At 42.7% G+C, this 12697-nt stretch overlaps 1 protein-coding gene across 2 annotated transcripts in view; it reads left to right on the plus strand.

The window, feature by feature from the left end:
• Positions 1–3117: 3117 nt before the first annotated feature.
• Positions 3118–12697, plus strand: part of RALGPS2 (Ral GEF with PH domain and SH3 binding motif 2) — a 136678-nt gene continuing 127098 nt past the window's right edge. Inside the window, exon 1 of one of the 2 annotated variants that reach the window (XM_060232494.1) lies at positions 3118–3363. The gene's annotated coding sequence lies outside the window, so the exon portion shown is untranslated. The remainder of the gene's footprint in view (positions 3364–12697) is intronic. The other variant, XM_060232495.1, reaches the window with a different exon arrangement.

The following is a 12697-nucleotide window of genomic DNA, read 5'->3' on the forward strand; positions in this document are numbered from 1 at the left end:
AACTTTGTTGAGTTCTAGAATTCTGAGAATTCCACAAAACGACAATCTCAAAACATCAAGAGGTTCCAGAAAACTTTGCAAAGTTCCAAGCCAAGAGTCTTCCTACTTCTAAATGAGTATTTGCTGTAGACAAAAAGGTCATGCCTCTGGGCTCTTCTGAAGGCTGAGGAAATCCAAGAAGGTTGAGGAAATCTAGGATTGGCTCTTTGCTTTGGGGAAATCAGATTGTTCAGTTTCAGTTTCCAAAGTGTTTGCTCCTTAGATGGCCACAGGGAAATTTTTCTAAGTCCAGAGGTATAAGTCTGTGTCTATGGCCAAACCAATGCTTGCGTGGCTTTGATGCACCAACCCAGTATGAGCTTAGTACTTTGCTGGTTAGTGGGCAGGAAGCAACCCAAAGAGTTCCCTGTTTCTATTCCAGTTCCATTAGAGATCTTTGGTTTTTATACCCAAGATTCAAGAAGCAAGTTTGTGCTTCGAAATACATTGGTGGGGTGCCACAGTGCCCTTGGAACCATGTTGGGATCACTGAGTCAGACTGATATAATAAAAACAGCAGTCCTGAAGCGCTTTAAGATATTTTAAGATCTGTTAAAGATATAAAAGTCATCAAATTATGTTCCAGCTGATTCACATTAGAGTGGATAATATAAAGCATTGTAATTATCACACTTAAAGCAGTTAGGATGTAGTTACTAAATGATGACTATACAGATGTGGATTAAAAGGATGGCCTTAAACACCGTGATAGTATTGGGGAATAATATACTATGCCTACAAATAGAATTTGAGCAGACTTCGGAGGATGGTGGAAGACAGGAGGGCCTGGCGTGACTTTGTCCATGGGGTCGCAAAGAGTCGTACTCGTAACTCGACTGTGCGACTGAACAACAAAAAATAGAAATGTTCTTTGTGCATTAATTTGCATGGAATCAGTGAAATTTACTTCATGAAATTTAAAAATTAATTTTATACCTCACTTTAAAATAACACTTTACATAACATACACAGCAATAACATTTTAAAAGTAGGGTAGGGATGGGGCTAACAGTGGATAGGAGGGAAAAGTTGATCAATGGCATGGGGGAGGGACCTTAATTTTGGCTGGATTGTGCCCCATGTGTTTAGAACAGAAATGAAATGAAATGTTTATTTCTTCAGTCTAAACACACATCCTTTTGAATTTGAAATGGCTCTGTACATGTTTGACAGAAAATATACAAAGGTATTACTTTCATCAACATTCTGAAATGACCTAGGAACCTTATTTTTGGTCAGCTATTGAGGTAACTTCCCCTCAGCTATAATATTAAACTGATTCATAGCATATGCTTGTTCTTTAATACAGAGCTTGACAAATCCCAGGCATCAGATTAGCATGGCACCTAGAAATTTCATAGTGGTATCTAGTATTTTCAGAAGTGATTTTATTGGAGGGTCTCTCAACATTTCCTAGTGACAAATACCATATGAAACAGGGGCTGTAACTAAGAGAACTGGCCATGATTAAGCAAAAAGGGGCAGCTAGATGGATCCAATGCACAGCTTATTTATCATTTTGCATCAGAATGTTTTGTTGTATGGCATAAAAAGAAATGTACATGGAGTTCTTGTCATTGCTTGCATACATGCAAATATAACCATTCCGTTTCAGTGACGGTAAATGAATTTTCTTAACCTGCCGCTTCTTATACTGACTTTAATTTTCAATTAAATGGAGCTTTTTAATAGAATCACACGAAATTAAGGAGTTAGGCTACAATTAGATTTAGCATTTTTGTCTTGATGACGAAGAGTTCTCCCCTATATTTATTGAAAACACTACAACCCAACACTAAATTGTGGGCTGGCTCCTAGGACCAAGGACAATTAGTTAAAGCCTGCTTTAATAAAATTATAGTAATTACTCTCATGGCAGGAACTTTGACTTGAAAGTTTCTACTCTGAAATATTTTGTTGGTTTCCAAGGTGCTAAAGAATATTATTATTATATTTAACACATTCAGAATGTTTTAACCATATTTTAAATGTTTTGCCTGATGAACGCTTAGATATAGTGGTTTATATGTCCATAAATAAAACTGGATTTTCCGTAAGGGTGTTGATGTTTTATGAGGGGACCTGCAATTTCCCGAATAGAACTAATGAAAAAAAGTTTTCAAAATGGCTTATACAAAAATAAGAAAACCTGTGCACTTGGAGAAAAGATACAAAGGGCGTGTGGCCATGCGTATTTTATGAGGGAAAGCATCTTCTCTACAGCAGGGGTCCTCAACCTACGGCCCGCGGGCCAGATGCGGCCCGCTGAGGACGTTTATGCGGCCCGCCGGGTTATGGCAAAATCAGACCGGAAGTGACGTTCGACCTAAACTCGCGTTAGCAACGCACACTTCCGGCACTGGGCTGAGGTGATACTGAGGTGAGGTGAGTTCCCAGGCCAGGGTGTGTGGTGTGGGGAAGGGAGAGAGATGCAGAAGACGGAGAACTGACGGCCCGCGGCCTTGTACAGTAACGGCAGTCCGGCCCTCCAACAGTCTGAGGGACAGTGAACTGGCCCCCTATTTAAAAAGGTTGAGGACCCCTGCTCTACAGCAACGCAAGGGCTGGGTGGCTGGTGGTTAACCAGCATGGTTCAATAGCTCCTTTAAACGTGTAAAACAAATTGGAGTCTTGTAGACATGTTTATATTTTTCACTTTAACTTTAAAAAAAAATCAGGCATTAACTCTCGGCGCGGATTATAGCGCGTTTCTTCTTTGACGTTTGTGCAATGGCATCTTTAAAACGCTTCCCCGCCCGCCCATTAGAATCAACGGAGTCAGGCAGTCAGCCTTTGAAGATCTTTTAAATCATGGAGCGCTAAACGTTAAGTCCGTTAAATAAGCTCGTTAAGAATGAGGGAAAAACAAACAAACAGCGCGCGCACCCACAGCCAGTAACAGGAGGCAGGAAACTCTCGAAGGTGCGAGCAGTAGCCGTTCTCCCGCTACTTCCCCACCGCGCGCTCGATGCCTCAAAGGTCTCTGTTGATTTCCCCACCGCGCCTGCGCGGTTTTTCCTTTCCCGGCCAAGCGGAATTCCAGGCGAAAGGAATGTGTGCGCATGCGTCCCGTCCCCTCCCTTCCACCACACTGGACGTCTTGCGCGGGAGGGCGTGTGTGTATTTGGTGGGAGATACTCCTCCTCTTTCTCCTCCCTTCTCGCTCTCTCCCCCCCCCGCCCCTCCTTGCGCATAAGCCGCTGCCGGTGCTGAATGAGAGCGGCGGCTGAGGCAGGCGGTCGAGGGCCAGTGAGCTGGACGGGAGCCCGGTTGGCACGTCGCGCTTCGCTTGCTTTCTTCTCCTCTCCCTTTCCTCGTCAGCAGGTGAGTCGCAGAGAGCGCGGGCGGGCGCCATGGTGACTCTCTCGTGTGTACGTGTGTGTGTGTTTGTGGAAGGGGGTATCCGTGTGTGGGCTGGCCGCCCCCCTGGGCGCTTCGCCAAGGCCCTTCAGATGAACCAGGCTCTTTCCCGCCCCCACCCGGTGCCTCCTCGGGGATTCGGGTGGCGGTGCGTGGTTTCAGCCCCTCCCTCAGCGCCAGTGCTGATGCTTCTTTGGCAGGATGCGTCTCACAAGTTGGGGGGCCGTGGGAAACAGCGTTGTCTTAAGTGAGGGGTGGGGGTGGGTGGAAGAGCACTGCGCTGGGCAACCTCCTATTGATTCCCCTCAGCCTCCCCTGACCCACCCACTCACTCCAGCAGCGAGCACGTGCTCTGATAAAACCTTGGTAGGAAGGGAGTTGGGAATTGCAAAAGTCCCTTGATATCCGCTTGTTTAGAGCTCTAATTTTTTTTTTAAATATACATGCAAAGGACATGGGGCCAGCGCCCACCACAAGTGATAACTGTACTCTGTTGTGTGCAGCATTCTTTATGACAAAAATGTATGATTATAGCAAATAAAGTACTTTTGTTTATTAATGACAAATTATATAAGGGTCTGTATCAATATATGTTCTGTAAAGCAGTGGCCCCCAACCTTTTTGGCACCAGGGACTGGTTTCATGGAAGACAATTTTTCCATGGATGGGGGGCACTGGGGTTTTTGCCATCCCAGGCTGCCCCCCCCCACCCACACAACATCCCTGCACCCTATGGGGGGTCTTTAAATGGGGGGGGGAGACTGGGGCTGTTTCTGCCTCCCTCTCACATTTAAAGACCCCTGCTGATCAGCTGATTGGTAGAGGTCTATAAATGAGGGGTAGGCAAAGGTCACAGCAGTGCTGCCCCTTCTGCTGGCCTGGGACCTGGACAGACGAAAGAGGTGGTGTGGCCTCGTTCGGAGGCTGCCTCCCTTGCAAGGGAAGGCAGCCTTGGAACAAGGCTGTGCCACCTCTTTAGTCCAGGGCTGCTCTTCCTCGCTCTGCGGCCCAGTTGTTAGCAGGCTATGGACCGGTACTGGGCCATGGCCTGGTGGTTGGGGACCCCTGCTGTAAAGTACTTGTGATACTTTTAAATTGTTTAACCTTTTGGCTCTCTCTATGGGCTAAAGCTGCAGTACTGCAGTCAGAGCCTTCTGCTCACAACCTGAGTTTGATCCCAGCGGAAGCTGATTCAGGTAGCTGGCTTCAGGTTGACTCAGCCTTCCATCCTTCCAAAGTCGGTCAAATGAGTACCTAGCTTGCTGGGGGGAAAGTGTAGATGACTGGGGAAGGCAATGGCAAACCACCTCATAAAAAAGTCTGCCATGAAAACGTTGTGAAAGCAACATCACCCCAGAGTCGAAAACGACTGGTGCTTGCACAGGGGACTTTACCTTTTTTATGGGGAAAAAAGACTCTTCCTTTACTCTGCAGAGAAGTGTGTATCCATAGTGATATGCCTACTTAGGTAACAGTTCAGTGATAAAATGAATGGTTTCCTCAAAAATCCTGTAGTACTGTACCACAGTAAATTAGCTGTTTTTAAGATGCCACAAGGCTCTTCATTGTTGTTGTTGTTTGCTGCTGGAGACATTTGTGGATTTGGCCTTTTTGTCATCTTGTTTGGGAGAAACGGTGGAGTGTTGCTTCCCTTGAGCTATGTGTTTCATATGCACAAGTATGCATATACTCAGAATCTTCCAAGTGTGGATGAATTAATAAGCACTTTGCCTCTTTTCCACACCCACCCCCCTTATCAATTTAGAATGTTATGCTACTTCTTCCAAGCCAGAGGTGGTGTTCACAACTTCTGTAATTAAAGTTACCGGCCTAGTGCCTTTGGAGGGTGTTAGTAATTCTGCATGCATCATAATGGGGATGGTGTCAACTTCCCTCTAAGTGCACCTGGTCCTCTGAACACTTAACCGTGGTGTAAGCAACTAAGAACCAAAAGTGCATTGCCTTCTTTGCTGTTTTACTATAGATTGCTATGAGGTAGATGAGTTTCTTTCTGCATGCATCATAATGGGGATGAAGTGTCAACTTCCCTCTAAGCCCACCTGGTCCTCTGAACACTTAACCATGGTGTAAGCAACAGGACCAAAAGTGCATTGCCTTCTTTGCTGTTTTACTATAGATTACTATGAGGTAGATGAGTTTTTACTGAACCTCACTCCCTTCATTCCTGCCACAGGATCACTGTAAGCTGGATTTGCACTGTGAGCCACCTGTTGCTGATGCTTAATAGGCAGCTGTAGAGGTTCTGGTGGTCCCAGAGAACTAGGAAAAACAAGACAACGGCATTCTATTAAATAAGCTTCTAGTAGTATAGTAGTGTACTTTTTTAGTCACTATGGTGAACTGCTTTTCACAATCCTGATTTAGTGCTTCAATATGACACTGGAGAAATGGGAACCAATACCAAGGGGGGGGGGAGTGCATATTGTACAGTGCTTGGAATGTCATTTCCCTTGAAGGACTGAAGTGCCACTGGACTCGAAATATGTTCCACCTAATTTTGATTCTCTAGTTTGCTCATGCAGACTATCAAGGGATTGAGAGATGAGTGTTTGCATGAGTGCCATGGCTTTTAGGTCTCATCTGCTCTAGAATGGTGAAGATGAGAGCTAGAAATGCTTTATAGCAGAGGCCTATGGGAAAAGCTCTTATCAACAAAACCTGGCCCTGTCAAAAAGTATTGCTAGCTCTGTTTTTTTTCTCTGCATGGTTGGGCAGTTTAAAAGGGAACAAGGTAGCTAACGGAGAGCCTGTTACAGGAACAGAAGTCTCGTTTTGCTTTTGCAGTTCTGGTGTGTGGGCTGGTTGGTTATGCATGAAGAATGAAAAGGAGCTCAGAAGAAACTTGTCCTCTATTGAGCACAGAGCAGTTAAGTACCAATAAGACTTTACAAAAAAAAAGTCTTGTGACATCTTAAGGACTTATTGTGGAACAAGCTTTTAAGCAGTTCATCAGTTGCCAGATGTGTCTGAATGAGAAAGAAAACTGGGTAAAAAGCAGTGTCAAAAGGGATTGAAATGCAAGAGGTATGGTCAGTGATAGTTCCTTACAAAGCTCAGCTGTTTACAAAGTAATTCTAGTGAATTAGCCTTAATTGCTGAATTAGATTTAATGAGGAAAATTCTAATTTAGCAATCTGAACTGGAATTTATCAGGAAGTTTGCTGCTATCCAATTAGGGCTCAATCAGGATTAACTTAATTTAGCAAGTCTAGAAAGACTGTATCACCTGTTACCGCTGCTGTGAATGGTCACTGTGCTTCTCTTGTATACAGTTGAGCTTTACATAGAAATGTCCATCTATCTTTTGGATTTCACTGCCTTTTGACCCAGCTGTTTGCAGCTTCCTTTTTTCTCTATTTCCATGTAGATGTATCTGTTATCTGGTGACACATATCATGCATTGTACAAAGTAGGCTATAATCCAGGCAAGTTTATACCATAATATCAGTTAGTCTTCAGGTTGGCACAAGAACCTTTCTTGTTTTTCTAAAACTGTAGCAAAACAATATGGCTATCTCCCTAGAATTTCCTTTATGTAAGACAGTGGGATTTTGTATCATTTTCCTTCCATGTTTGGGGCAGAGGCTCTGAATGCTTTACAAGGATAGTTGCTTTGTGGACTGAAGATAAGCCCATTTAACTTCTTTTGTCTACAGTAAGTAAGAGGGAAAGTATGCTCTGTGAGCATGGGATGTTAATAATCAGAATGATACAAGGCTGAATTTTTCCTCTGTGATGTTTTATGTATGTTTGCTATAGCATACCATTTTAAATTATTTATTAAAACCTGTCTAAATTGGAACCACTGCTCAAATATAGCACAGAAGTCATACATAATGCACAGACAGTGTACCATCAATAAAAGATACAAAAAAAGCTGTAGTTGGCAAATGATTACCATACATGCAAATCTAAAGGAAGTTAAGATACTGAGTGAATGCTTTGCTAAATATTTTTAGCTGCTGCCAAAAAGGAGGGTAGCATGGCCTTTGGGAGAAATGGGGGGCAATGACAGTGGACGTGTACATGCCATCTTGTCAACATGTCATCATTCAGAGGAGGAGAACCTGCAAAGATGACCTCAGTGTCTGGTCAGGACATTATGGGAGAAGGTGGTCCATTAAGTTCACCTGTCTCAGACCAGCACCGATTCCACATTTAACACTTGCTTGCCTTCTGTGCAGGGCTCCTCATGGTGGTTCTTTTTCCTGGATTCTACATTGGCATCTCTGGAGCGGAGCTGCGTGTTCACTGCTTGCTTGCTCCCTGCCCCACGCAAACTCGAAAGCCAAGAATGAGACCAAGACAAAAACTAATGCAGAATCAGTCCTGGACTGATAATTATATAATAGTTGAGTAGTGGAATGAGAGTGTTGCTTCTGCAAAAGGTTTGATAACTGAACTCTCTAAACTACTGTAGAATAAGAAATTCCAGAACAGCCTTACAATATGGAATGTCATATTCAGACTGGATGACAGAACAAAGTGCTTTTTCTAGAATGTGTATGTGCTATATGTGTATGATGTTGGGGGGGGGGGACTGGGATGAGTGGTAAAACAATACATAGAAAAAGTCAAATTTCTGAGTGGAAAATTAAAGGTAAGGTTGTGGCTCAGTGGTAGAGCATTTACCTTGCATGCAGGAAGTCTCAGATATAGTCCCTAACACCTGCAGTTAAAAGGATAGGGTAGAAGGTGATGTGAATGACTTCTCCCTGGCGAGCAGCTGCCAGACAAGGTCGACAGTGCTGGCCTTGAGAACCCCAATCACCTTGCTCAGCATAGAGCAGCTCCGTGTGTTCAGTGCATGAAAAAGCTGAAGCGTTTCTGATGGTATTATTGTTTTTGTAGATGGTTTTTTTCATCAAGTAATACTGACTGTTTATGAGTTTTGATTAAAGTATCTTTTCTGAATGTCTGTCAAAGGAGGGTAGGAGGCAGGGTAGATATTTCACAAATGTTGTTGGAATAAGCATGTCTGTGTAGTGGCTTGAGCAAAAATCCCCTAACACCTTATTTTACTAGCCAAATAGGAAGGGAACCATCAGAGTATGGTATTTCTTGGCCCCATATTACCCAGTGAGTTCAGATGGACATACTATTGACAGTATTGGAAGCTATTTTAGAATGAGGAAGTAGAAAAGAGCAAGAGTCCAGTAGCACCTCAAAGACTAACAGAATTTGTGGCATGGTATGTATGAGAGTCCCTGCTCGCTTCTTCATTTCCAAGCCCAGTCCTGAAACTGGGTTGAAATAAGTCTAACTAATTCCTCATTTAGAAAAACCTGGAGATGTCCTGTCCATTGTTGAGAACATCTTGCCCCCAGAATAGATGTTCACCCTAGAGTCATATTTAAACCCTTAGGGATGGGTGGCTTCAGAAAGTGTTTGACAGTAGTATTGGAGGCTGTCATGACTGTCTCCCTGAACATACCTTGGTAATCCCTTGAATTTAGATTTTTTTATAATAAAAAAGATGGGTAAAGAGTTGAGCAATGAGAAGGACATCTGGACTACAGCAAGAGGTTGTCTTCATTATTGGGCTGCATTTACTGAAATTAACTGGAGAACTGATTATTAAGAAAGGGTCTAGTAATGTTCTGAGGCTGAATTGTTGAACTGGTGGTATCCAAGTCATGATGGATGTGAGTGATTTTTATGTGAAAAATGTCTTGCAAAAATGCTACAGTGAGCTACCTAGTGTTCTTAGTCTACATCCCAAGGACAGAGTTAAAAAGACTCCCTCACCACTGTGAATAGTTCAGTTGGATGGCTATGTGCTGATGCAACAGTGGCACAGAAGTCTTTTCTGCAGTTATCACTGTCACAGAAAAGGTATATAGATGAACTTTAACTCTTGTGTATGGCTCTCATTCACTTTTAAGATTATGTCATATATCGGTACGTTTTGTCATTTCAGCATCCCAATGGACCATGAAGCAAAATGGGCTCTATGAGACCAGATGGAGGTGTTTAAGAGTGGCCATGTTAACTGCCTGGGTTATTCAAGTGCTTTGATAGTCAGCTGGAAACTGCCTAAGGGATGTTAAGAGCTCGCCAAGTTTAATCATCATATGAAGGAGGGCCATTTTAATAGGTTTCTCCACTCCTATAGAGTTTGCATAGTCATCAGTCTAAACCCCACCATGTAAACTTATCAGTCCATTGCAACAAAAGTGTTCTGACGGTGAACCATTAAACTTCATAAATGGAAATAACAAATCCAGGAACTTTGTGTTCAGGCAGGACTAGTTGCTACAGAGAAACACTTCTATAAAGGTGTTTTCTTTAACTAGTGAAATTTTTAAAATAGTTAAATGGTCTGATAGGTAATTTCTGCTTGCTGTAATAGAAGTAGGTTTTTACTTCTATTTACTCTACTGTAGGGAATCTCAAAGCTTATAGTCACCTTTTTTCTCTCCCTGCAGCAGTCATCTTGTGAGGTAGGTGAGACTGAGAGAGTTCTGAGAGAACAGTGAATGGGCGTCATCCAGCAGGCTTCATGTGGAGGAGTGAGAAATCAAACCTGGTTCTCCAGATTAGAGCCCACCACTCTTAACCCCTACACCATGCTAGTTCTAATAATTATGATGCTTTCTTCAATCTCATGTGTCGGGTAAACTAGCTTGGCTGTTATATGTAACCAGGCAGTACATACAAAGGAGCAATAGTGCTTCTTACAAATGTTGATCCTTTTGCTTCTATAAAACCCAGTGCCTTCATGATTGTTAATGTTTCAGTGTAAACTGAACAGGCTATAGTTACCTAAACTTCCTTGCTGTCTTCAAATACATGGTTTGATCCTCTTGTAAATTGTTAGGATTCTGTACAAGAGGATGCTCAGTATGAAAAGGGGAACAGAGCAGCTTCTACCTTAGCAACTATGGCATTGTCTGTCCTGCTTACTAGTGGTGATGGTTGATAGTAAGAAGGGTGTCTCCATATCTTTAGGGCACCACAGTATCTAACAGAAAACTGACTAGTCCCTGGATAGACGGTGGCAACAGGACAGTGGGGCATCTACAGACAAGATAAAGCATTCATACTTGCTTGGAGGGAGATCTACACAATGGCTTAGTCTTTGCTGCTGCAGTAGATTTACTAGAAGGGATGTGTTAGGACAGCCATATGTCCTTAACTCGGTCTGGGTAATCTTTATGTATTACTGGTCCAGATGGCTTCTGTAGTCTTTACTTAAAGTTTTTAGAACAAAAAAGGAGAAAGAGGACATTTCTATGATACTTCCATGCCATGTATCCCATCGTATAAGGATCTAAGATTCTTACAGTCTTTGTTAGAACTTTCCCAGCATTTACTTTCATAATGTAGAAGCTTGCTTAAGAGAACTTTCTGTGGCGTCAAAAGTAAAAAGTGGGAAACAAGTCTGAGTTAGCATTCCTGTTCTTAATTATTCATTCATTACAGAAAATGGAGGAAAGTTAAAGTGTACAGGGGTCCCTTTGAAAAGACGTTCATGGAGCTTTATACTGTCATCTCTGCCCACTATAGTTGCTACAGCAGAAGTGGAAAAGGCAGAACTGCAAATCTATTGTACTCTGCTGTCCCTCCTTCTGTATCATTGTACTTTACTAGTCCTTAGAGGCTAGGTATCCCAAGCACATATAGAATATGGACTGCAGTTCCAATTAATTCTGTTATTGGTTGGTGTCGGATTTTGCTTCATAGTAATGCTTGCATTTGTCAGAGGTACACTTCAGTCCTTTCTCTCAGTAAGGAAATCTTGCCCAAATGCATCACCATCTTAGGTTTCAGACAAAGCATCTCAAATAGACTAGTCTTTTATCTACATTTCTTGAGCTAAACTAAAGCTGTCTCCTGTGACCAAGCCAACCTGCTGATAGCTGAGTCTGCATTATACATAGACGTGCACTTGGTCCATGTTTTGTGCTCAGAGCTTTATGTGCATGTATAATTGAGTGCCAGTATATATGAGATTCTATGAGAGACAGCATGAACGAGTTGATTGGTGTCTATCCTCCCCTTCTATTCACCATTTCAGTGAAACCCAAGGCTTTGTGGCAGTGTATGTGTATACTAAACCAGTCTGATAAGGTGCTCCAAGAGGACTGAATTTGTATGGGTAGGTTTCATCATCATCATCATCATCATCATCATCATCATCATCATCACGTATTGGGATTCCATCTGCCTTACCATGTGTTTTATATAGCTGAGAGAACAAATTCTGAGTGTTTACTCTGGTGTTGGGCTCAGAGGACAAATTTGTGATTCTCTTAGTAGATCACTAACCTTATTGCCCAGTGGTTTTCCTGCTTGAGCTAGTAGTTTTTAGATTGGTGATATTGAATTTATTGCACTGGGAACCGGTATCCATCCTGAGGCCCCCTTGACTGGTTCAAGTTAAGATTTCATAGCTGCCATGACAACCAGTGAGCCTGTTCTAGTTACAGCTGGTCTATCACTGTAAACAAGGACACTATCAATCTGATTTTTCTGTTCTGGAAAATAATGAGGAAGACGACAGATCCTCTATGCCTGATCAGTAGTTTCTTCATGTTCATGCCATTGTTAGGTTTGGGTATTGCACCTCTTCCGTAAGGGTGTGGAAACTAAGTATGGATCTGGTTGGTTTCTTGACAGTTTGGGAGATTTTCCTAGTGATGAGGTCCTCATGAACCCTAGTCAACCTCTCACGTCAGTAAATTGCCCCAGGTAGTTGTCTTGATTGCACTGAAATTCTCTTGCTTGTCAGACCTCACTCAGCTCCATGTTTTACAAAGGAGCTGTTGGATATGAAGTGGTTATAGCAGCGGGTTGAGTAATATTGATAAAAGACTCACAGCTGATTCTGATCAGGCTGGTAGCTCAGTGAAGAAAGATTACTTCTGGTTTACTGTTGTATCATGCTCCCTGTATTATCCAGTGGAGCTGTTTCAAATAGTAGCAGGCCCTCAGGATGGGGAGTGAACTCTAGTCTACTGAGATAGGGGAGGTGCATTTTGTGAACATGATCATTCCTATCTGCTGCAGCACTATGTTAGATTTAGAGGTTTTGCTTAGCCACTGAAAGTATTCTCAGAGATCTGGTCAAATGAATACCTAAAGCTGTGAGGGCCTCCTAAAGGCAGGGTGTAGGGTATAAAGAACTCTTTGATTTCTAAATGCTTGCAGCTTCAAGAATTAAGTAGCCGATCTGTTGTTACCATCTTTGGTGGTATGTAAGAGTCGGGGATTAGAGGATTTGTTTTCATCACCTGTTCTTTCATCTTTGCTCAGCCTTCTGTATTTGCAGATG

This window comes from Heteronotia binoei, chromosome 2, assembly GCF_032191835.1.
Source record: "Heteronotia binoei isolate CCM8104 ecotype False Entrance Well chromosome 2, APGP_CSIRO_Hbin_v1, whole genome shotgun sequence".
NCBI classification, from domain to species: Eukaryota; Metazoa; Chordata; class Lepidosauria; order Squamata; family Gekkonidae; genus Heteronotia; species Heteronotia binoei.